Consider the following 23,798-nt stretch of genomic DNA (forward strand, 5'->3'; position numbering starts at 1 on the left):
ATATACTGTTTATGGAACAGTACTAATCGGGCTTGGTTGCCATCGTGCTAGGTACTGTATACAAAATAGCAGGACAATTCCTGCCCCAAAGATCTTACTGTCTCAAGTGCCAGTCCTTATGCTTGTGTGTGTGACTCCACTCACATGAGTGTGTTCAGTGGGATAGGACTCGTGTGATTAAAATTAAGCATGTGCTTAAATGTCTGTAGGATCAGGCTTAAATTTATCACAACAATGGATGTAAAATGATAGGAAGGAGCAGGGGAGGTAGTATGAGTGGGAAAAGCAATGTGGAAAATGTGTGTATGTAGGTTACACAATTATATGGCTTCAAACCAGGCTTGTTTGTGGTATAAGATAAAAACATGTAAAGAAGATAGCTGACAGTGACTTCCAATAGTTATCTTGCTACGTGTTGCACTGCTGTTCTCGAGAGCTTGTGTGCTGCTATTTACCTTATCTGGTACCTACTGTAGCAGGCAGGGCCGGCTCCAGGGTTTTTGCCGCCCCAAGCGGCAAAAAAAAATAAAAAAAATAAGAAGCCGCGATCTGCGGCGGCAATTCGGCGGGAGGTCCTTCGCGCCGAGCCGGAGTGAGGGACCGTCCGCTGAATTGCTGCTGAATAGCTGGACACGCCGCCCCTCTCCAGAGTGTCCGCCCCAAGCACCTGCTTGGCAAGCTGGTGCCTGGAGCCGGCCCTGGTAGCAGGAGAGCAAATTTAAGTTATATGTTTTGTTAAACTTTCTGTTTTAAGTGAAAATAAGATAATGGTTAGTGACCTGTATTGCCATGGATAAGATCCAGGTTTCTGGATCCTCTGTTCCTAGCTGGGATTTATTACAGTTTAGAGGTACTTGGACTTCGGTCAGAGGTATGAATGCCCCTCTCTGGTTGCTTGTGGAGAAGGGAGTAAGCAGACTTCAAGCAACTTAAGTTTGCTGTTCTTTTAAATTTGGCTTTTCTACATTTAAAACTTAAGAAAGCAGTTCCAGCTAAAGCCTCATTATTCATCTTTCATGCAAATAAATCCGCACATGAATGTAGTGTTCATGAACTATCCATAGAGAAATGTAGAATACAATCTACCACGTAGAAATAGCCTGCCTTCATTAAAGAAAGATTAGCAGCAAGACACGGTGTATTGAATCAGTTATATAGAATGTTATCCATTGCTGGTGCCTCTGCATAAATACATTGTCACATACGGGAAAAAAAAATTGGTGAGCTCTCCATTAGATGGTGCTGCTGGGATTAAAATATTTGCACAAGCGAATGGAAATGGGCCACTTCCTGTGACTTTATTGGTATGTAGTTATAGATGATGGCATTTTTTATGACGTACTCTACTTTTATTTATTAAATAGTTTTCATAGGTTGGCAGACATGCAAGGATTTTTGTGTTACATTTGGAGAAAATCTTTAAAAAATGAATAGGTCAGATATTAAACAGCCAGAGTTTTTAGGAGAAATAGTAAATCAGCTGTTCCACACATGGGTGATCTTAGGTCTTAGCAGCTATAGCTAGGGCCCTGCCAAATTCACAATCCGTTTTGGTGAATTTCACGGTCATAGGAATTTAAAAATCATACATTTCATGATTTCAGCTATTTAAATCTGAAATTTCACGGTGTTGTAATTGTAGTGGTCCTGACCCAAATAGGACGCGTGCGTGTGTGTGTGTGTGTGTGTGTGTGTGTGTGTGTGTGGCGGGGGATGGAGTTGTGGTACTGCCACCCTTACTTGTGCACCGCTGCTGGCAGTGCGCTGCCTTCAGAGCTGGGCAGCTGGCCAACAGCTACCGCTTTCTGGCCGCCCAGCCCTGAAGGCAGTGCAGAAATAAGGGTGGCAATACCACGACCCTCCCTAAAATAACCTTGTGACCTCCCTGCAACTTCTTTTTGGGACAGGACCCCCAATTTGAGAAACACTGGTCTCCCCCGTGAAATATGTATAGTACAAGGTAAAAGCACACAGAAGACCAGATTTCACGATCCGTGATGTGTTTTTCATAGCCGTGAAGTTGGTAGGGCCCTAGCTATAGCTCTTATCTAAATTAATGATTCTGTGTGTTACTTGGATACAGTGCTACCATGAACTTGGAAGAAGTATTGCAACATTGGAGGAGTCTGCTGTAGAAAAATCCTTGATTGACCATTACCTAAGGGCATTTAATCTAGTTTATCTAAATATTTAATACCCCATTAATGAGCCCCTGTCTAGACTAGGGAAAAAAGGCATATTTTTTTTAAAAAGTGTTGCCTCATTTCTTTTAACTTGCATTTTTTAAATACCACTTAGCATCTAGTGTAGGCTAGGTCTAATACATTTTAAAAACATATAACTGACCCCTAGAGTGGACTGTAAAAACCTAATACTTTTAAAAACACTCTTTGTCTATGCTAGCTGCTGTGATGCTTAAAAATATATTAATACATATTAGCAATACATTTGCTAAACACCCCTGATTTTCCAAGTCTATACATAAGCGCCTCTCTGTGTCTGAAGACAGCAAGATGGAAGTGTCTGACTAGAAGCATCCTGGAATATTCCTAACCCATAGAGGCCCTGTTTAGAAGAGGGGGAAAAAAGGTGTTTTTGTAGGAAGAAAGGATATGGTTAGGTGAGGGATAACTAACCCTGATTGAACCATGATCTTTACCATGGTGCAGACATTAACTGCACTGTGGTAATTTGAAATAGTCATTGAAATGGTTATAGAATTTGTCTGTTTCATAAATGGCTTACCAACCTCCGTTTTTTGGTAAACAAAAGTTTCAATGACTTCAGATAAATTTGGATGAAGTTGTGAAAGCGAGGAGTTGTTTAAAATCATATTGTCTAACTATTTTAAAAAAACACCTTTTCCCCTTGTTTGTAGCATGTAGCATGTTTGGAGAGAGGTCTTGTGAAAATGAGCTGAGAATATGACCGATGAAACCCTGGATTCAGCACCAAATGAGGATATCTCCTTGGAAGCCAAATCCAGAGGCTGCATCAGTTGGCTGGTCTGCTAAAGTCTGTTTGTTGTATAGGAGTGGGTGGGTGAGATTCTGTGTCCTGCCATGTACAGGAGGTCAGACTAGGTGATCACAATGGTCCCTTCTGACTGTAAAGGATACGAGTCTGTGGTTTAACCAATGGCTTTAGCGGACAAAACTTTCTGCTTAGCTGGAAATCTCTCAGCCCTTCTATTGAATTTACCAGCAATAAAGCGGGGCAGTTTCACTACGTTTAACCAGAACTCTCAGGTGACAAATTGGTTAGAAGAACTCACCAAAATTTGCTGCAGAACTAGTTTCATCTTTGATTTCACAAAGATATGTTGCTTGCAGAATAATCAGATTGAGAATTATTGAGAGACTATCCTTGTGGATGACTTTTTTCCCCTCCCTCCATATTGGTATGGGCACAACACATGCAGTAAGTAAAATGATCAGCCCTCTCGGGAGTGGGAGCCATTTTGTTATGGCTATTGAGTAGTGTGACAAAGTCAGGCCGGACGGCTGCAAGATGGTCCTGGAAGGCCGATATATTAGCCCTAGAAGGTTAAAGGCCCTTTTTCCTACAAGTTGAGAAGGGGTTACCTCAGGTCAATTAGGGACACCTGAATCCAATTAAGGGCTGCCTGAGGCCTTTAAAAACCCCTCCTCTGGGGAGAGCAAGGGAAAGCGAGAGAGAAAGTCAAGCTTCTGCTAGGCTAGAGGCAGCAGGGAAATAGGCTGTTCCAGGCTGGGAGGCTGTGCTCCTTAGCATAGGGGAAACAGGCAAATCTGAGTGCCTGCTAGGGGAAGGACTGACTCCCCAGGGCAACCAACCGGATAACACCTTGCCCCAGGGAGGGCGGCAGCGAAAGATACCCCCCTGGGTTTTTTGTTTGAGACTGTTTCCTTTTTGTTTGGTGGAGGATCACCCCTTAGGCCGACCCTCAGGCCTACCCTGAAAATACAACCAAGGGAGTACAGAAGGGGGAAGGCAAACTTGGAAGCTTGGAAAAGAGGAGACTAAGGGGGGATATGATAGAGGTCTATAAAATCATGACTGGTGTGGAGAAAGTAAATAAGGAAGTGTTATTTATTTACTCATAACACTAGAACTAGGGGTCACCAAATGAAATTAATAGGCAACAAGTTTAAAACAAACAAAAGGAAGTATTTTTTTCACACAGCGCACAGTCAACCTGTGGAACTCCTTGCCTGAGGAGGTTGTGAAGGCTAGGACTATAACAGGGTTTAAAAGAGAACTAGATAAATTCATGGAGGTTAAGTCCATTAATGGCTATTAGCCAGGATGGGTAAGGAATAGTGTCCCTAGCCTCTGTTTGTCAGAGAGTGGAGATGGATGGCAGGAGAGAGATCACTTGATCATTAGGTTCACTCCCTCTGGGGCACCTGGTATTGGCCACTTTTGGTAGACAGGATACTGGGCTGAATGGACCTTTGGTCTGACCCAGTATGGCAATTCTTATGTTCTTAAACCCTGCCTGAGTGGGGTTGATTACCCCAGGCCCACCATCTCTGGCGGGGGAAACGCTAAGTCTGGTGAGAGAAAAGAGGTGCCTGCCACAGTAGGAAGGAGAAGAGATTACTCAGGTAAAACCAATGGGGTTACCGATTTGTCAATATTCTCCAGAGAGAGTTACCTCCTACTTCTAGAACCATAGTTATCCAGCAGATATTCAGATATTGATGCAAACAATCTCTTACACTGTCCCCTGATGTCTAATTTTCCATTCTTGAGTAGACTAATTGAGACGCTAGCAAAAAGCCATGTACATCTGACTTCCAGTATCCTGTACCTTTCCCAACCTACTTTAGAGTGGGAATATGGAATTGAAACAGCGGTAGCACTGGTGGAGGACCACCTCCCAGACATAGACAGTTGTTTGTTCATCCTCATCCTTGATTATGAGGTGCTGCAGGTTCTCCTCTGAGACCTAGCAGACCAAGCATTGGCAAGATACTGGGATCGTTCTTTTCCTTCCTCACAAACTTGTGCCCAAAGGACTGTGGAAGTGCTGTTGCCTGTTGTTCTCAGATATCGCCTATGACATTTCATGAGCTTTCATTCTCTCCCTCATTCTATTCACCTCTACTTAAGCCCCTGAGGGGATTAAATGCCAACAATATGCTGACAACACCCAGCTGTGTGTGAACTTGCCATTCCTCAGCTATCTGAGTTTGAATTCTTTAGTGAGGTCGACTCTTGGATAACCACAAGATGGAAGTGATGCTAGTGGGAGGAGGGAAATATTTAGGCCAGGTCTATACAAAAAAGTTAGGTCAACCCAGCTTTGTCACTCAGGGGGTTGAAAAATCCACACCCCTAAGCTATGTAGGTAAGCCAGCCTAACCCCCAGTGTAGGCAGCTGTAGGCTGATGGAAGAATTCTTCCAACCTTCTGCCTCTCATGTAAATTAATTAATAACAGTGATGGGAGAACCCCTCCCGTCTCTGTAGTGAATGTCCACACTGCAGTGCTTCTAGTGAAGACCTAGCCTTAGAAGTAACCAACATCTTATCACCTTGCATTACAAGCACTGATCGTAATGTTGTCAAAGTAGTGGTGGGAGGAGGTAGTGCTGCTTGACTCCCTGTTGTTGCTAGATACCCAAATAACAGTAGCAAAACCCACCCTTTTTCGCCCACCAGGGGACTATTTCCCATCCTGACAGACTGAGGCTTGGCCATATCATTTGTAGCCTCTAGGATTTATCGCTGCACTGCACTAGACTTGGCGTTTCGTCAACATTTTGCCAAGTGGTGCAACAGTTCAGTCTTCTGATCAAAATGGCAATGAAAGTACATTGCCCTGGTGCCCCAGCTCGCTGGCCGCCTGTCGAATACTGGCCTTGAACTTCAGAGCTCAATGTGTTGAGGTCTGGGCTACCTATAAGACAGCCCCTTGCTCCAAAATGAAGACCAGGTATAACACCTGTGAGTCACAGTTGCAAGGCAAGCTGCACTTCTGTCTCCTTCCTGGTCTCTTTCAGTGCAAGTGTCAGATGTAGTGCTTTTGCCTATCCTGAGGTGGAATTCTGCAATTCTCTCCTCTTAGACTGGATCCTAGGCTACAATACCCTGTGTATATCAATTGGGCTTACACAGCAAGTCCATCTGAGTTCGGCACCTGTGGTTCTTCTCTTTGAGAGTCTGTGACCAGCCATGCACATAGCCTTTTTGAAACCGAAGTATTATTTATTTGAACAAAGCATTTAGAGAAAAGGATCTTAAAACACCTTAGGTTTACCATGCCCCAATGGTAAGTTAAGCAGACCTAACTCCTTCATACATCCCCAGTGGGTGCCTGTGTTTTAATGTGGCCCCTCCTGAACAGCTCCCCCTCCTCTTGAGAGACTCTTTTTAAACTGCTATCATCCTTTTGATCTTCTGGTTCCCAAGCCTTTTGCTGCAATGACATTGTCTCTTTAGAACCCTCAAGTGTTTGTGCAGAACTGGTTTGTCTTGCAACATTCTATTTCCTTCCTGTTTGATTTCCTTATATACTATTATATTATTGCTATTATACTAAACCAGTATGTTCATAGTATAAACATTGCAATAACCAGGTCAACATATCATACTCAAATTATTACAGAGCAGCTCCACTGCCATCACACGAAGATCCTCAGGAATGATGGAGTTTTCAGTAACTGGAGTAAGATTACTTTGAGCTGGAGACAGACATTTCAGTGGTTGGCCCCGACTATCGAGCTCCCTTCCACCAAAGGTAAGAATGAACATAAGCCTGGGTGCTTTCAGACAGTATGTAAGGTTCATCAGTCATAGACCTTGTCTGCACTAAAGGGAAAAGTCGATCTAAGCTACGCAATTTGAGTTACGTGCATAACGTAACTCAAATCGATGTAGCTTAGAGCTACTTACTGCGGGGTCCACACTTCGCGACGTTGATGGGAGATGCTCTCCCGTCGACTCCCCTTACTCTTCTCGGTCAGGTGGAGTACAGGCGTTGATGGGAGACTGATCAGCGGTCGATTTAGCAGGTCTTCACTAGACCCACTAAATCGACCACTGATGCATCGATTGCCGCAGCATCAATCCTCCGGTAAGTGTAGACAAGCCCATAGTTTCCCATAAAGGTGACAATTGTGAATTAAAAAAACAAATCAAAATCACTTCTGTTGTTTTTGGAAATTGATGGCAGAGAGAATCTACATCAGACTGATCACCCATTTGGATTTATGTACATTTGTAAGACTGTTCACATGCTACCAGTAATGATAATTCATAAGTTAATGCTTGGTGCATTGAGAGGAGAGCAGACCCTGGAATTTGACATGTCTAATGGTGGAAATTCCTGTGTCAGAAATTGTAGCACCCCACTCTCAGATATGCACATTGAAGTCAATGATTCTTTGAGGTGAAGAGGAAGAATTCACACAAATACAATGAATTCTGATGCTTATTTAAGCCACAAAGGCTTCAAGAACGTCTCCAGCTCCATTACCCAAAAGCCTAAATGTAGGACTAGATGTGAGCTATCTGGGAATTATGATAGGCTAGTAGGCAGCTCCAGGCTCTCATCTGTGGCATGGAGGCTTTTTTCCATTATCTTACTCTGTCCACAAGCACAGTGTGCATCTGGATGCTGAAAGAGGGTGGGGGAGCCTTTCTGCTAGAAGAAAAGGGAATTTTTCTTTCTCCTCGTTCCACCCGCACCCCAGAGAATTAGATCGAGTGGGTGTCTCTGCTACTATGCTCCTTCCTTAGCCTCTGGTTTGGATTGGTCTACACCAGTAAATAGCATCTCTGTTGGAGTCTGATAGCTTTCCCAAGCAGCGGAAGAGTGAAGCTGATCTGCTCCTTGTCAGTTTCACTGCGGCCCAGGCTTCTGAATAGCATCAGATCAGATTGGTGTGCTAATTTTCAAATATTATGTTACCTGCTGTTATATTAATAGCACTAATTGCCTGAACTTCTTAATTTTTCTTTTTGAAGACTAATTTAAAATAGAGCTCAGTATTTCAGCCATTTTTGACTCTGCATGAATTCCTTCCATTTTATCACAGACCTACTTTTTGTCTAGTATTCTTTTCTCCTTTTCATTTCCTGCTCATTGTGGTGGGTTACTACTCTACCAAGGCCCTGTCATGGACTTAGTGGAACTATTGTATTATTAGGCAAGAGCTACTGGTAGCCATGAAATCTGTGAAACACTTAAACCCTGCTTGTGTGAGTGAAAGTTGCTTATATGGACTGAAGATGTTTTACTACAGTATCTCAGATGGTTCAGATCTTTGCAAGACCATCTTGCCACGTGGGTGAATAAATGGTGCAAGTATGATTTCTGACACTGACCAGGGAAGATCTGTGCTCATCCACGTGGGTTGAGGTGCAGCTCTTGCCAGTGGCAAGTGGAAAATCCAAGGCAGCCCACAAATCCAATATCATAGTGGCTGCAGTATTTCAAAAGGAGTGCAACATGCTGGTTCAGAGAAAAGAAGAGGCCATTAGCTCCTTGGGTTGATGAAGAGTTACTACCTTCAATGAGCAAATGGAGGCACAGTGAGACATTTTAGAACTAAGAGGAAGTGTGCTTTATTGCAGGTGGTAATCTAGATGGGATGGAGAGAGATGGTAACTGATTATCCACAGAGGATAGTGGAAAGCTCTGACACAATCTGCCTGTTACACAACTGTTAATCATTTTGGGGTGTCAAAGGCCATAAAACGGTTTAAAAAAAAGGTTCTTTTGGCCCTGATACCAGAGGGATGTTACATTCTGGAGATGCTACTGTGATTGCTCAACCAGGAGTGGGCCGTGATTTCAGTCCTAAACCCCACTGCTGTGATAGAATGCTGATGCTTCCATGAAATGGATGATTGTAAGCATTTTTGGACTACTTCCAGCTGCAGAACCAGGTTGTGTGTGCGTGCATGTAGTTTTTGTTGTTTTTTAAAGAGCATAGACTGTTTTACAAATGGCCAGGTTGATGCTCTTCCAGAGTGGAGGAGGCTCTCACTTGAAGGATCTCTTAATAGATTTAGGATTTTTATCAGAAATTGGCAGTGACCATTGAAGAAATTGAGCCAAAGATGTCTTTTTAGCTATGGTGCTGCAGTAATCCTTAATACAAATATAATTCATGTACATAGGAATATTGGCTTTCATTGAAAAAAGTGAAGTAGTTCAACCTGCAGAGGTAAAAAAAATTCTCGTGTAGAGCTGTGTTAACATGCAACACGGTTAGGTAAGAACATCAGGGTAAATAAGCTTTTTTTTAAAGGGGATGTGGTGGCAGGAGTAAGAGGCAGCATGAACTTCACTAGGCCCTACAGTACCATGTGAGCTGCAGAATGTAGCCCAAATAGAGGGAGATTAGGGTGACAGGACAGGTTTAAGTCTGTTTTCTTGAAATTGTGAGTGGAACCTTCTGTATATGTATTTTAATGCTTTAAGGTATGCTAGGAACTAAAATGGTGGCAGCATTGTATTTCATTCTTCAGTATTAAAATAATGTTGGCCTATGTGCTTTTGAAACTCTGCATAATAGAGTGTAGTTTCATGTTGAAACTTGACCTGATTAAAAATTTTTAGGTTTAATTTTAAAGTTGGTTTGATTTAAGGTTCACTGCTTGAGAATTAGTGACCCACAACATTGAGATAAAATGTATCTTCATTTCCTAGAGCTGCTTTAAAAAAATATTAATCCAAATGAGCTCAGTGCACAGTAAAAATAAGTATTTGTTTTAGTGGAATAATTAAAATGTACACTGTATTCTTAACCATCAATATTCCTAAATTCCTATATTTGTAGCAGAAGAAGGTGACATGAGACATATTTTCACCTGGGCAAGATTCCTGTAAAATGGGGTTGCGTGTGAGCACTGAAATAAGAACATATCTTCCATTAAGTTTTATTTTTTCAGTTGTCTACTTCTAACTATAATTCTAAGGTGATAGTCAACCATCTAAAAGAAATGAGGACTGATTCTGTAATTGTCTCTTATTTAGTTTGAGCTAACTCTTTTTTTTTCTTTATTTTTTATTAAATTTTTTTTTTTTTTTTGGCTGAAGAAAAGAAATACCCCGTTCAATCTTTTACCAACTGTCTGTAGGGATTCATGGCTCTTTTCTTTGCTGTTTCTTTTACTGTGCTTTCTGGTAATATTGAAAAACCCATTCCATATGTTTCACTCAGACTGATGTTTTGTAAGAACAGAAATGATAATTCAGCTACTTGGGATTTCAACGTTGTCGTAGGGAAATGTCCCCATCGTGCTGGCCACTATGTGCTAATACCATTTCCAAAATGCTATTAACATTACCTGTATCTTCAAAATTAATATTTCCTCCCTTTGGAATTAAAGTGTAAATCTTTCCTACTCCGGGTAAGTTGAAGTACAGTAGCTAGTATAAAATTAGATCTGCCGTGCAGTGAAACAGAGCTTCTATCACAAATAGTTTCTTTTCTTGGTCTTGGTTCAGGTTAACATTATGTATCTCTACATCTGCCATTTCTGGAAACTTAATAAGAACATTCTGAACCTTTTGGCCAATACAAATTTTCCAATTATGTAAAACATCTTACAGATTGGCTTGACTCACTAAGTGGTGGCAGGCAGGAGTCTCTTCCTGCAGGAAGTAGATCTATTTTTTTACAATGAAGTTTTTAGTGAATTAGTAAAACTTCATGTAGCCTGTTTATATTGATACATTGACATGATTTAATGCTATCTCAGTTTCCTATTGATCCTTTCTGCCTCCAGGCTTGTGAGAATTGTTTCAGTATATTAATAGAAGACACTTAAAACCAGCTTCATTTGTTTGTTTCCCAGCAGGGGGACTGGAGTGCTTAGGCTTCAGCAGACTCAAGACCAGCTTTCAACAGTGGGAGATAATGTATTAATCCATTGGAAGCACAAAGTGGAGTCTTGCATATCACTTTGCCGTTTGTGTTGTGAATGGTGTTTTTCATGTAGGTAGGTACTAATAGAACTCTCAGTGTGCATGATGTGTTTACCTTGTGTGTATTTAGGAACCTCATGACAGGTATACCATGCTGGTTTTTTTTTTTTGGTATCAGTCTTCTACTTTGATGCTGTTTTGCTTCTGCATTGTTGGAAATAATTTTCCTAATAAGTTTATTAAGGTTTACCATGACTCAGTTTCCACACAAGTGTTCCTTTATTAGTCCAAAGGCCGCTTTGTGTTGGTTACATCCAAAATGCCAATATAAGCATATACACCCTTCTATTCTATACCCACACAATAATATAGTTATAAGCATTGGCCAAATACTCGCAACCAGATCAGGCCCAGGATACCTTCCCATCATGGCATGACCCCAGCGGGGCAAGGAAAATCTCTGAAGAATCCCTAGAAAACCTTGCTCTTTATACACGATAACAAACAAGGGATGTCTTTGCTGGTTATTGGACCTTAGCTAATATTAACTGAAATGGTTTAGGGCTGCACGAGTTCCCTGAGGCCTAATGTGGGTTTATATTCCTACAAGCATGAAGCTTGATAAAATGAGATTACATGCAACTTTCTCAATTTTCTTTCCTTGTGTGTAGACTGAATTTTTTTTTTATGGATAGTTAACATAATGCTCAGGCTCACAGGTTACTGAAGTTGGTGGCTTCAAACCTCTAACTGGGCCAATTTGTAGATCTGACCCTGTTTACGCTCCACCTAATCTTACCAGGGGTATTTAGCAGGTACATCCTCTTTTGCTTGTTTGCACTGGTTAGCAACCAAGGCTATTCCTTCCTGAGAGTAGATGGAGATATAATAGTTTTGTTTCTAAATAAACTGTCTTTGATGACTTTTATCTGTTTTTTGTTTGTTTGTTTGTTTGTTTTTGTCTCGTTAGACAGATGAAAAGGAAAGTTAGAGTTTGCAGACATGATTTTAAAGTTGATTGTAAACATCCAAGCCATAACCAGTTTACAAAGCCATAGTGATGGCCAGTTTAGAAAACTATACAATACCTCAATTAGACTGCAGGAGGAGGTACTCTGATTTTTCTGAAGGTTATGCATGGGCAGACCTTTCATTGTGACTTCTCTCCCCTTCCTTTTCCCAGACCCTGCTTTCTTGAGTTTATTGAACAACCATTTCCTGTCTAGAGTCAGTGGTACTGTTTGGCTATTGTGGAAGTTCAAGCATAGGGTTTGACAATGGAAGTGGAACTTTGGATCAGCATTGCTTGAGATTCCTGTCCATTTTATGCATGGCTTAAAGAGTCTAGAGGCCCTGTGCCTACCTGGATGGTAGCAGCAGAAGAGCAAACTAATTAACTTGAGGTTCCAAGGCATGAACCTCTGAAGCAGATAAAACTCTTACAAACCCAGCAGAAGAGCAGAAAAACCCTTGTAAAATTAATTAAAAATAAATTATATTACTTAAAGGTACTATAGCAAATAAATTGAATCTTTTGAAAGTAGTGAACTTCTTAAAAATGCAAGATTTAGCCAACACACAGGATTCATACTTCTGTCATGGAAGAAGCCTTTCTGCAGATTCAAACACCTAATATTATGCTAAGTCCTTTGGAGATCACAATCTAGGCCTGGCATCGGAAGGTGTGGGGGGAGGCAAGCACTGTCTTCTGCTGGAATGATCAATTATTATCCTGCACTATATGTTTCCTGGAGAGTGTTCAGAGGATCTTGAACTCTTTCATTTTGCTCAGCATTTTCTGAGAGTGAGATTCAATCTTGGCCCCACCTTCCTTCCTACTCCCCACTGCTTCTTTCTCAAAATGTTTGTGTGCCATTGGTGGTCCATGGACCACAGCTTGGGAACCACTAGTGTGTCATATTTGCACAACTATTTTCTGAGTCATCCATCTTTAAAGTGTCTTTTTAAAAGTCAAAACCATAATTTTTAAATAGTTTCCATGAATTATGATGTGCATTAGAAACAATTTTTAAAATAATTCTACTGTGGTGTAAACATTACAGTACTGTGTTTGTGCATGAGAACCCAGGGACCCTGTTAAAAAGGAAAACAACTCCCCCCCCCCCCCCGCAGACTTTTAATATGCTGTCTTGGGATTCGCTAATCACCACTGTGGCACCTCCTTGTGGATTAACTCTCGAACAGTCGGCTGCCCCTCCTTGTGTTTCTCACGCCATGGTCTCACTCTCTCTGGAGTCAGGGGGCTCCCTCTTTGTGGGCTGGCCCTCCAGCTGGGTCACTGCTGTCCTTGTCTGCTTCAGATGGTCTTCCAATCCAAGGCAGGTCCTGTGCCATTTTCCAAGCAGCTGATAGGGGAATCCAGACCCACCCACTACTCCATGTTCCTGTCCAGGGACCCCGTGTCCATCAACCTGTGTCTCCTTGCTCCCAGACCCTGTTGCTATTTCCCTGGACTCCTTCTTACTTCTCTGCTCTATCTTCTGGCTCCCCGACTCCCAGGGAGTAACTACAGACTACTTAACTCTGTAACCCTAAACACGCCTTGCTTCTCCCAGGGAGTGACTGCAGACTACTTGCCCTGCAGCCCCTTTCTGCTGTCAGCTTCCTGGCTTTATACAAGCCCAGCCTGTTCCTTCTTAGGTGGATTCCATCATCAGTCAGCCTTTCAATCCCTGGCTCTTTCCCAGGTTCAGCTTACCAGCTTAATTGACTTCACTAAACCTGCTCTGCCTTGTGTGGGGTGGACACCCCATCATATATGGTAGTATATCATGTTTGTGAGTAATCTGTTACCACTTTTTTTTCTTGCTTGTGAGAGTAGCAAAAAACAAGTTATAACCATGTTAGAGAACCATCTTTTAACTCTGAGACTATGTCAATGCTGGCCTTTCTCTTCCTTCTCTCTCACTTCTCCCCCCCCCCCCCCCCAACAAAACGTCCTCATTGATGTTAGTGTAACACACTGGCAAAGTATGGATCATGTCTCTCTCTAATCTCTGTTTAATGGGAGGATGATAGCCTACTGGTTCTGCCAACTAAAAGGGTTACTTTTTTCGCTTAGTTGGGTAGAGGTCTATGCCGAAGTGCAGGAAGTGCTGGTTTTGATCCCCGCTGATGAATTATATGGTAGAGACAGGAGGGAGTTACAGTAGTATTGACTAGCTGCCAGTTGACTTTTTTTTTCATTAGTGCTCCTCTTGTTGCTGCCACTGATGCACCACTGTGGAATCTGAAGAGACAAGGGTAGTGTAGATGAGGCCTGGTAGATGCTTAAGCTAAAACATAGTCTCTAACATTCCTTTAACATGTGCTGTTGGGGGGGGGGGGGCAAGATGTACAGTCAAGTTATATATTTTATTGTAATATTAGAATATGAATTTGCCACAGCCATGCTTCACACCCACGTGTAAGCATGATTATTTCTTTAGTGTAGGTGAGGATCTCGTTACGCAACCAGTTAGTCTACATTTTTGCATCTCCTGATTCAGACAAAACAAACAAGCATGACTAAAGAAAAGTGGATTTGACCTTAAAATCTGTTTTATTAAACTAAATATTAGTAGCAACAAGGACACGTATTTTTAAAGACTTTGAACTTGGCAGTGTCTAATTTTTAAAGCTTTTGTTCTGATTATTGCTTGTTTTCATTTTCAATACACGTAACTAATTTTGAAATTAGCTCCTATGCTATTTCTGGTGCTAATGTTACTCTTCAGCATGCCACATACTGCTGCTTATTGTAATTAAAAACTATTTTGCAAACTAGATTTTGCCAGTTGTGTGGTAAGAATTGCTTATGTGAAGTTTCACCATGCTTTTAGTGCCAAAAAAAAAAGTGGAAGTTTGTTTAAAAAAAAAAAAAAAAAATTACTATAAACAAATCAATGTGATTTCATGTTTGTTTATTTTAAAATAACCATTTTATGTTAAAAACTAAAACAAAACCAACAGTTTTAAATTCAATCAACATTTCCCCTCCTCCTCCAAAAAAAACCACTCTTAAACATGGGGGTGGAGATGTTGAGGCCTGGAAGGAAGAGGAGGAGGCAGAATCATGGAGATTCTACTGAACTATATGCAGCATTCCATTAAGTCATTTCTCTTTAGACGTGTCTTGAACAGAAAGTTTACTGTAACCTTGTGATTCTTTCTTGAGTTCTTTCACTTACACTCTCCGTTGTATTGCCTTCAGAAAGACTGCAGTGAAATAATTGGTAAGGGCTGTTATTAGCAGAGAAAACCAAGCTGTGGTAATTCTTCCCCCCACCATTTACGCAATTGTTGACTGAGGTCTGCATTTTAGAGAAGGAGATAATGAAGTGATGCCTCCAGGTTCAAAGTTTCGAGGTTTGGCTGCTTACCAAAAAGAACCTAAATAGTTTTCTGTAAACTGTTGCTAGTGTGTGCACGTCATGCAGCATATCTGATGGTGTTGGGATAGCCCCTTTATATGAAAACTCTTGCAATTTGTGCCTAATAATATTTTATTTTTAATTCTCTGTGCTCAGATGGTGCCGAATAAGGTAAGGTACTATTTTTGTTATGTACAATTTATAATGGTAATGGAAGTAACTTTCAATATCTTATAACATGCTACAAAAACTTACCTTCAGTTGTTTTGTAATTACTAGCCAAAGTTTTATGTTACATATTTTGTTGCTAGTAACCAATTAAAATATTGATTTAGTAGATTGAATTTCTGCTTTGACAAATCTAGCCATTTATGTCAAATATGCACCAAATATATTTCCTTTGAGTCAGTTTCTTTAATTATCTAAGTGTATCTTAACTCCACATTTGAATGATATGTAACATTCATGTTTTGTCATTTAATAAAAACTAGATAAAGAATTCTTCTTGATGAAGAATTGGTTTGGAAACCTAAAGTTTTCTTACAGTTAATCTTTATAGCCAATGATCTTATTGATTTTGTTTTCTAGCTAGAGTTTTTGCTTAGCTTAACATGGTTATATGCATATTAAGGATACAACACTGCCACAAACTCCAGCTGTTTAGCTGTCAAAGTACAGTGGTTATAGCCAGAATCAAAAGTTGGAGGGTCCAGTTTTCTATGAATAGAGGGGGAGGACCCAAACAAAATCCTGCATTAAATCCAGTGATATCGCTCAGAATTTAAATGGACAACAGTCTGGAAATTCAAAGTTCTACATCCCGCAGTGAACGTGTGTGACTCAGAGCTCGTCCTTGGGTTTAAACACTTTGGAATTTGGATTTCCTGCCGAGATCCTACATTAGTATTTAGTGCAGGAAAATTCTGCACTGGGTGAGACATTCATAAAGCTAGTGGGGTTGTTTTTGCATGTTACTGTGGGCTAGAAAAAGATTTTGCAAACACATGTCCTCTTAATTTTTCATAAGACTGTTTTAAATCATAGACAGCAAGCTGGTATATCTGGCTCTTTTTAAAGATATCTCGTTTCCAGTATGAAACTGGTAATTTGCTTGCATTAGTATGTCTCTGTCTACCATACTGCATTTAACTGAGTTTGTAATCAGTTACTGGCATGACTTGTTTTAAACATGGTTCTGGTCCACCCACCGCATTACTGATACTCTGTTAAAGTTGGTATGGCAACACCCATTTTTTTCATGATCTGTGTGTGTGTATATATATATCTTCCTACTGTGTTTTCCACTCCATGCATCTGATGAAGTGGGTTTTAGCCCACGAAAGCTTACGCCCAAATAAATTTGTTAGTCTCTAAGGTGCCACAAGTAGTCATCGTTGTTTTTGTTAATAGTGGTAGCCATACCTCTAAGCCTGATAAGCCCCAAGTGTAAGGTGTGACGTGACAAAAAGTCAAGATACAAAAGTGAGTAATTGAAGACATTTAAATCTGTGTTGTTAATTCATTTAGGGTAAATAAGTCTTTTTATATAACCCCAGTTTCATAATTATTTCTGATATAAACAATTTTCAACAATAAAAGTGATGGGACACCAAATTTTAGTGGGATCTGAGTAATTTTGGGACTTAAATGACTGATATCCCTTGAAGTGAGGGACATCTGAGGTGGTATGTTGGCAACTAACCGTGCCTGGTTGTTAACAGCCTATCTGATATTTTCTTAGTTCCATTAGTCTACCCTAAAGGTGCTGAAAAGCTTATTCAAAGGCGTCTGAATCAAGGCAGTGTTATCAGTTTCTGGTTTTTGAGTGTTAAATGAGCAAACTCTGAGAATTCAAAGGAAGTGTTTAAGAGAGGTGGGGAAACCCCTAAATCTATTGAAATGAAACTAAAGCTAGGAAAATGTAAGCAGTCAAAAAGAAAACTATTCCAAACAGAAATGGGATGCTAGGGGCTGGAGGGGAGAGAAGGGTACAAATTTCACCAAGACCAGTACAACTAGCACTGTGCAACTCCATAAAACCAGTCTGTACCTATTAAGCCTAGAATTTGGTTTTAGTAAAACTAGCCATTTTTTGTCCTCTTTATGCAAGAACAGGGTTTATTGAGAAGGGGTCTTTAACTCCTCATCTTGGAATTGCTTTATTTTAAAAAAAACAACAAACAAACAAACCAGGCGTGGATTTCAGAGATTCCAGCTGGGTATATGATCGGTTTAACAGGTAGAGGATGACTGGGGAAGGAGCTGGGAGAACAGGGAATGGAGGAGGCGCTAGAAGAAGAGTCCAGATGCAAGAATTGGAAGGTACATGAAGGATGGGATGCGAAAGGACAAGTTATGTAAAAGACTGCAATGCTGTGAAGACCACAGTAACACTTCGATTTGACAGCAGCTTTGAAGTTGCCGCTAAAGTGGTATTGAAGCATAAATGGTTTAAAAAAAACATTCCTGTAGCCTCCTGCTCAAGGAAACCCATGCTGAAGAGAAGACTTACTGTTCCAAGCAAATATACAGACTCCCTATGACCATGGTTTCAAATCCCAGTAGGATGAATCTGCTTTCAATCTTTCCAAGTTAGTGAGTTCTCTGCAGTTTGCTCAATGTGGTTCTTAGGGATAACACATTTTAAAAAAATTATAGGCTCTCTGCTTTCTGTGGCTGTAATAGGGTGGAGTTCTCTGTCAACATTTTGTCTTTGGATCTTAATTTCTTGACTACTTGAGAGGCCCCTTGCTTACATCAGATTAGAAGGAGCCCTGGTGCGGAAGTTGGACATGCATTTAGGATGTGATATACATGGGAATTGTGCATCATCCTACCTCCCTTGGGGTGAGTATGTGTTGCATTTCCTTTTATAAATGAGTGTCTGAAGTGGACACCGCTTCACCCAGGACCGACCTGAGCTTGCTTGTTCATGGTGAGAAGATATAAGAGATTAGTTGCTGAGTATAAGGACCCGAGGACTAGAACCCAGGTCTGCTGAGCCTCAGATAGCTGATATTCCCACACTGCCACTGGGAGGCCATGCAGAGCTACAGCAAGGAAGCACTGTAGAGAGTAGGCACCGCAGGAAGTACTGACCCAAAGTGACAGTACCCTGCAGTCCTCTGATTGGCTGAGTGCCCCTACTTGCCCCTGGAAATTGTCTGGGCAACCACACAGACCTTGGCCTGCTGCAACACCAGACTTCACCTTGTCTCCTGATCTCTGATTCTAGCCTAACTTTGACCCTGATTCCTGCCTCCTGATTCCAGACTGCAACTACCTCTGGTGCCTAACTCCCATTGAAAGTCTCCTCTCTAAATGTCTTGCTGTCTCTTTTTAGCTACTAGTCAGACAAATGCAATGGGAGGTTGCCTTGCAGTTGGAGTTTTTTAACCATTAAAGATCTAATAGAACTTTCTGCAAGAGTAAAGATTTACTTTAGTGTCTGACCAAAATTTCCCCTCTGCTGCACAATTTTGCAGTATCAATTTTTTTGTCTGGACTTTGTACCCCAGAGGCGGTTGCGTTATGTTGTACTTTTTGTGAGAAGTTTAAGATGAGACTTCTGTTTCATTGTGGGCAGCTGAATGAAAACATATATGATCAAGGCTTCGTGGTTTCAAAAAAAGCAAACAAATGTTGTGTATATATAAAGAATGGGATAGTAAGTACTGAAACAGAATGCATCTATATAAATAAGATGTCCTCACTTGTATGTTATGTTCAGTTACTTCTCAGAGTTATAGAAGGAATAGAAATGGCCCAGAGAGGAAAGCTAGAAATTCTTAGAATCAAGGAGCAACTTTCATATGAAGAGAGATTGAAAAGATTGGAGCAGTTTAGTCTAGAATGGAGTTGAATAAAGTCTTGTCTTCACTGTGGAATTTCCCTGATTTCAGCCATAGATGGCCATCCACCACATGTAGCTGCAGTGGTGCAAACCCCTGCTGTAGACAGGAATGAGCACTGTTTACACTGGTGGAGCTTACTCTAGTTTCAAACAGGGGTAACCTTCACTTGTGCAAATTGCAGCCTTACCTGTTTGCACAGTGCATCACTGCTGATGGAGGCTGGACAGCGATGGCTGTAGTTGGGCATATCATCGGGGTAGACAAAGCCTTAGAGAAGAACTGATAGAAGTTATATAGAGAAGGTTAATCAGGTGCTTCTGTTTAACCAGTCACATAGTTCAAGAACAAGGGGACATACAATTTGAAAGGCAATAAATTTTAAAACCAAAGGAAATACTGAGTTGTAAGTGTCCCTAGTATATGTGTATGTATGAATTCAAGAGGGAAGCAGAATCCAGACTGCTGGCACAGGATCCATTTTAATCAAATGCTCTTTATCTGGGGGTTATGTGATAGCCTTTCAGATACTGAAATGGACTCTCTCTGCTTCTGAGCCCAGGAAGGTCAGATGGGATCAACAAGCAAAAATGATGACTTGTGTACCCCCTCGGGCTCTACGACTTTTTGTTTCACTCCACTTACCCCTCACCGCCCAAAAAAGGAGAGTGATTAATTTGCTCTGATCTGCTAGGTTCAATCCACTAAATATTGCCAGAGAACTGGTGTTACTTAACGTAAGTTGCTGAGCCTCAGGATGCAGCGTCCTGTACAGAATTATCATGACAGGAAATTACCTATTTTCTTGAGTGAATGAGAGAGGAAAAAATCCCTCCTTAGCCAGACTTCAGTTGAAGAAGATTGTGGATTTAGACTGGGTGAGCAACTCCTCATGCTGAAGTCTCACTAGGAAAACATGCCAGAAATAATTATAATACTTCACACTTGTATAGCACATTTCCTATGAGGATGTGGTGAAAGATTAATATTATTATTCCTGTTTTACAGATAGGGAAAGCAGAAGTACACAGGTTCTAAGGTCAAATAGCCAATCAATCGAATTTGCAACAAAACCCCAGTTCCCTGCTCTAACACTAGACAGCACTTCCACCCAAACTAATAATACAGATTGTTTGGCAAAGCTTGGGAGTCATGGTTAGCTACTGTCAGAATAAACATAGTTGAGGCAGCATGAATTAAATTCTCCTCCATTCCTACAGACTCTAATGTCTTGCCTTAAGGACTTACAAGACATAAAATAGTGGGAGTCGTCTGAATACCTTTTATCTGGCATTTTCCCAAGCTATTGTCGATATGCAGCCTGCATATCTGCAGCATCCTTATATGGGTCTGTGTAATACAAGCAGACAAATGCCTGTCAACATAAATCCCCAAGGAATCTCCAAGCGCTGCAGTAACGATTTCGTCAGACTGCTTTGAGACCTTCAGGTTTGAGTGCTTTAAAATAAAAATGCATTATTAAATGCTAAATTGCCATTAATGTATTAAATAAAATTGCTCTGTTCAGTATTCATTTGGCAGAAAATATCATCATCTCATTAGTTTTAGTAGAAGACCCCTGTGGCTTTAGGCACAAATAAAATAAATAAAATGTTATGCCTTTTAAGGGTGGTCTTCTAATGAGGGACAAATTATTTTTCTGGGGCCTTGTCAGAATGGCTTGCTCTGCACAGCTATTCAGAAATGGTTGTCAAATACGTTTCTCCCAGAAATGTACTTGGAAACCATTTTCCAACATGCTTGTTGCTAGCACATTATTCTGAGCATCTCTGGTGGAAATCCATCAATCATGCTTAACATCCACCATTACAAACATGTTCTCCTCTGGGCCCTGATATGGAAGAACTTTATCCCATATGGATGAATTTTTATCCAAGCTGGCATCAGCCAACTGAACTATTTGGCCACTATAGACTTTATGTAGTGTTTGTTTATATATTCATATAGTCACAAGTCATTAGAGATTTCTCAGGTTTGCCTTGGGTCTTTTACTCTTACAACCGATCTTTTCTTTTGGACTATACAGCTCTCTCATACTTACTCTCTATGGCTGCTGCTACCACCACCATTATATTTGTATTTGTTTAATCCTTTATGTGGACAGCTGGCTTATTAGAACCAAAGCCCATCAGGAAACAGTATACACGGTCCTGAGGGTAAGAACAGTATTTTACTCAGTTCCTTGTGATAACTGAAAAAGATTCATCATAACATCCTGAAATCTCTCTTGCCTAGGTGCACTGATAGGTGCACAAGATTATTTATTTATTTAACTCTATCATCATGTATAGTTACAAGACCAAGGGAGTGGAGTAAGAATGGTCTTGTGATTATGGCAAAGGACTGGGATCCAGGAATGAAAGATTTTGCCTGCGACTTATTGCTATTTATTGAATTGATTGAGTTGACTTTGTGATCATATACAAGTCACTTACCCTTTCTGTGCTTTAGTTTCCTTACCTGTAAAGTGGGGATAATATTTACCTCAGAAGAATGTTGTGACATTTAATTAATTAACGTTTGTAAAGCACTTTTGAGATTTTCAAAAAGTGCAACAGAGGCCTATGAGGAAAGGTTAAAAAACTGGGCATGTTTCTTCTTAAGAAAACTGAGGGGGGGGGTCCTTATAACCGTTCTCAAATATGTTAAGGACTGGTATAAAGAGGACAATGATCAATTGTCTCCATGGCCGCTAAAGGTACAACAAGAAGTAATTGGCTTAATCTGGAGCAAGAGAGATTTAGGTTAGATATTAGGAAAAACTTTCTAACTATCAGGGTAGTTAAGCTCTGGAATAGACTTCCAAAGGGAGGTTTGGAATCCCCATCATTGGAAGTTTTAAAAAACAGATTGGACGAGCACCTGTCTGGGATGGTCAAGGTTTACTTGGTCCTGCCACACCGCAGGGGGCTGGACTTGATGAATTCTCAAGGTCCCTTCCAGCCCTACATTTCTATGATTCTATAAGAGTGTTGTTATTTTTACTTTAACTCTCCAAGTACAACATTGGAGATGAACCTTCAGAGATACTAATCCTTTTGGTCCTTATCTGGTCCAAAACGAATGCTACGAGTGTCGCTGCATCTTGGGGAACACCAACAATATCTACTGATCTAAAACCTGCAGAATAACAGTTGAGGAGATCCTGGAATTACCAAGCCTTATATAGGCAACCCCGTTTTGGTAGATGTGGAGGCAATATTAGCAAAGCTTTTCCTGCTTCAGGACCCAAAGAGAACATGGGCAATGAACACACAGTTGTCAGGCTGGGAGATTCCACATAATAAAATGGCTCTACACAGGAAAGTGGTCACATGCATGCACAATTCAGGACGAAGACCTTCTTTTTACTGAACCTTTCATAGATTCTAGGACTGGAAGGGACCTTGAGAGGTCATCGAGTCCAGTCCCCTGCCCTCATGGCAGGACCAAATACTGTCTAGACCATCCCTGATAGACATTTATCTAACCTACTCTTAAATATCTCCAGAGATGGAGATTCCACAACCTCCCTAGGCAATTTATTCCAGTTTATTTATTGGGAATGTAAACAACAATTCTTTGCCTGGGGAATTTGTATCTATCATTTGTAAAAAGCTGACAACCAACACTGTGTGTTTTCATATGTCTAATCCAAATAAAACAAAGACTTCTCTTCTTTGTGTCAGATGCTAGCAAAGATAGCAGCCAACCCACATCTCCCTGGGATAGTGTCTAGAATCTTCAGCGTAGAAGCCATATTTTCTCATTTTAAATCTAGGTTTTGGTGTTCAGAGAAGAATTTGAGATAGAGAAAATTTTTAAAAAGAAAAGAAATGGGCATGGGGATTTCTGTTCTTGAAAGATCCATATGCAATTTAATATTTGGATAAATCATAAGGCATTGTTTTTTCTCTTGAAAATTGACCTTCAATAACAAAATATTATTGCTATACCAGAAAAGATGGAAAAAAGGAGAAACTGAAACTTTATTTCAGCATGTCTTAGGAAAATAGTTCTTTTTTTTCCCTACAGCCCAAGAATATATTTCAATTGGATTCTGCTGGAATACACACAAAAGAAGTCGCAGCTTCTCTTAATACTAAAACTGGTGATAGTCAGCAGCACAGTATCAAAACCGAATTTTTGAAAGCAGCACAGTCAAAAGATAAATTTAAATGAGGTGGAGCTGAGACTGGAAATTTTGCAGGCCATATTGCTAAATTAATGAATGAAAAGAGTTTTTTCACCACTGTTTTGTAAGCAATCAGTTGAATGGGAAATTGCCTTACCTATCCTTTTTTCTGTCAGGACTGAGAGTATATCATGTTGGACGTATTTACATCTGTAGGACACCAGAAAAAGTGTAAACAATTATTGTGGGCCAAGTTGAAGACCTCTTGAAAATTATACAAAAGCCTACCTGAAAGATAATGTGGAAGGTCCTAATGTACACTGAGTGTGAAAGGACTTTCTCCAGCCACCTTAATGTAAAGAAAACATTTTAATTGTATTTTGATGTGCTTGCCAATGTGTGCAGTGTTTTGCTTAACAAATTATTTATTTTAATTTATATATTTCTTTTTGCTAGTCTTCTGTTTATGGTATTCAGTAACCAATTATTGCAAATGGAAGACTAGAGCTATCTTAGATAATGTTTCCCAGGGAGAGTGGGGGTCGGTCAGTCAGTCAGTCTTCCTTAGGGTGA

At 40.6% G+C, this 23,798-nt stretch overlaps 1 protein-coding gene across 1 annotated transcript in view; it reads left to right on the forward strand.

Annotated features, from left to right (window-relative positions):
- The first annotated feature begins 10,867 nt into the window (after window positions 1-10,867).
- TRAF3 (TNF receptor associated factor 3) overlaps window positions 10,868-23,798 on the forward strand; it is a 67,119-nt gene continuing 54,188 nt past the window's right edge. Inside the window, exon 1 of the mRNA XM_024215193.2 lies at window positions 10,868-10,940. The gene's annotated coding sequence lies outside the window, so the exon portion shown is untranslated. The remainder of the gene's footprint in view (window positions 10,941-23,798) is intronic.

The sequence above is a fragment of the Terrapene carolina genome, unplaced genomic scaffold, assembly GCF_002925995.2.
Source record: "Terrapene carolina triunguis isolate 2854851 unplaced genomic scaffold, T_m_triunguis-2.0 Scaffold189, whole genome shotgun sequence".
Taxonomy (NCBI): Eukaryota; Metazoa; Chordata; order Testudines; family Emydidae; genus Terrapene; species Terrapene triunguis.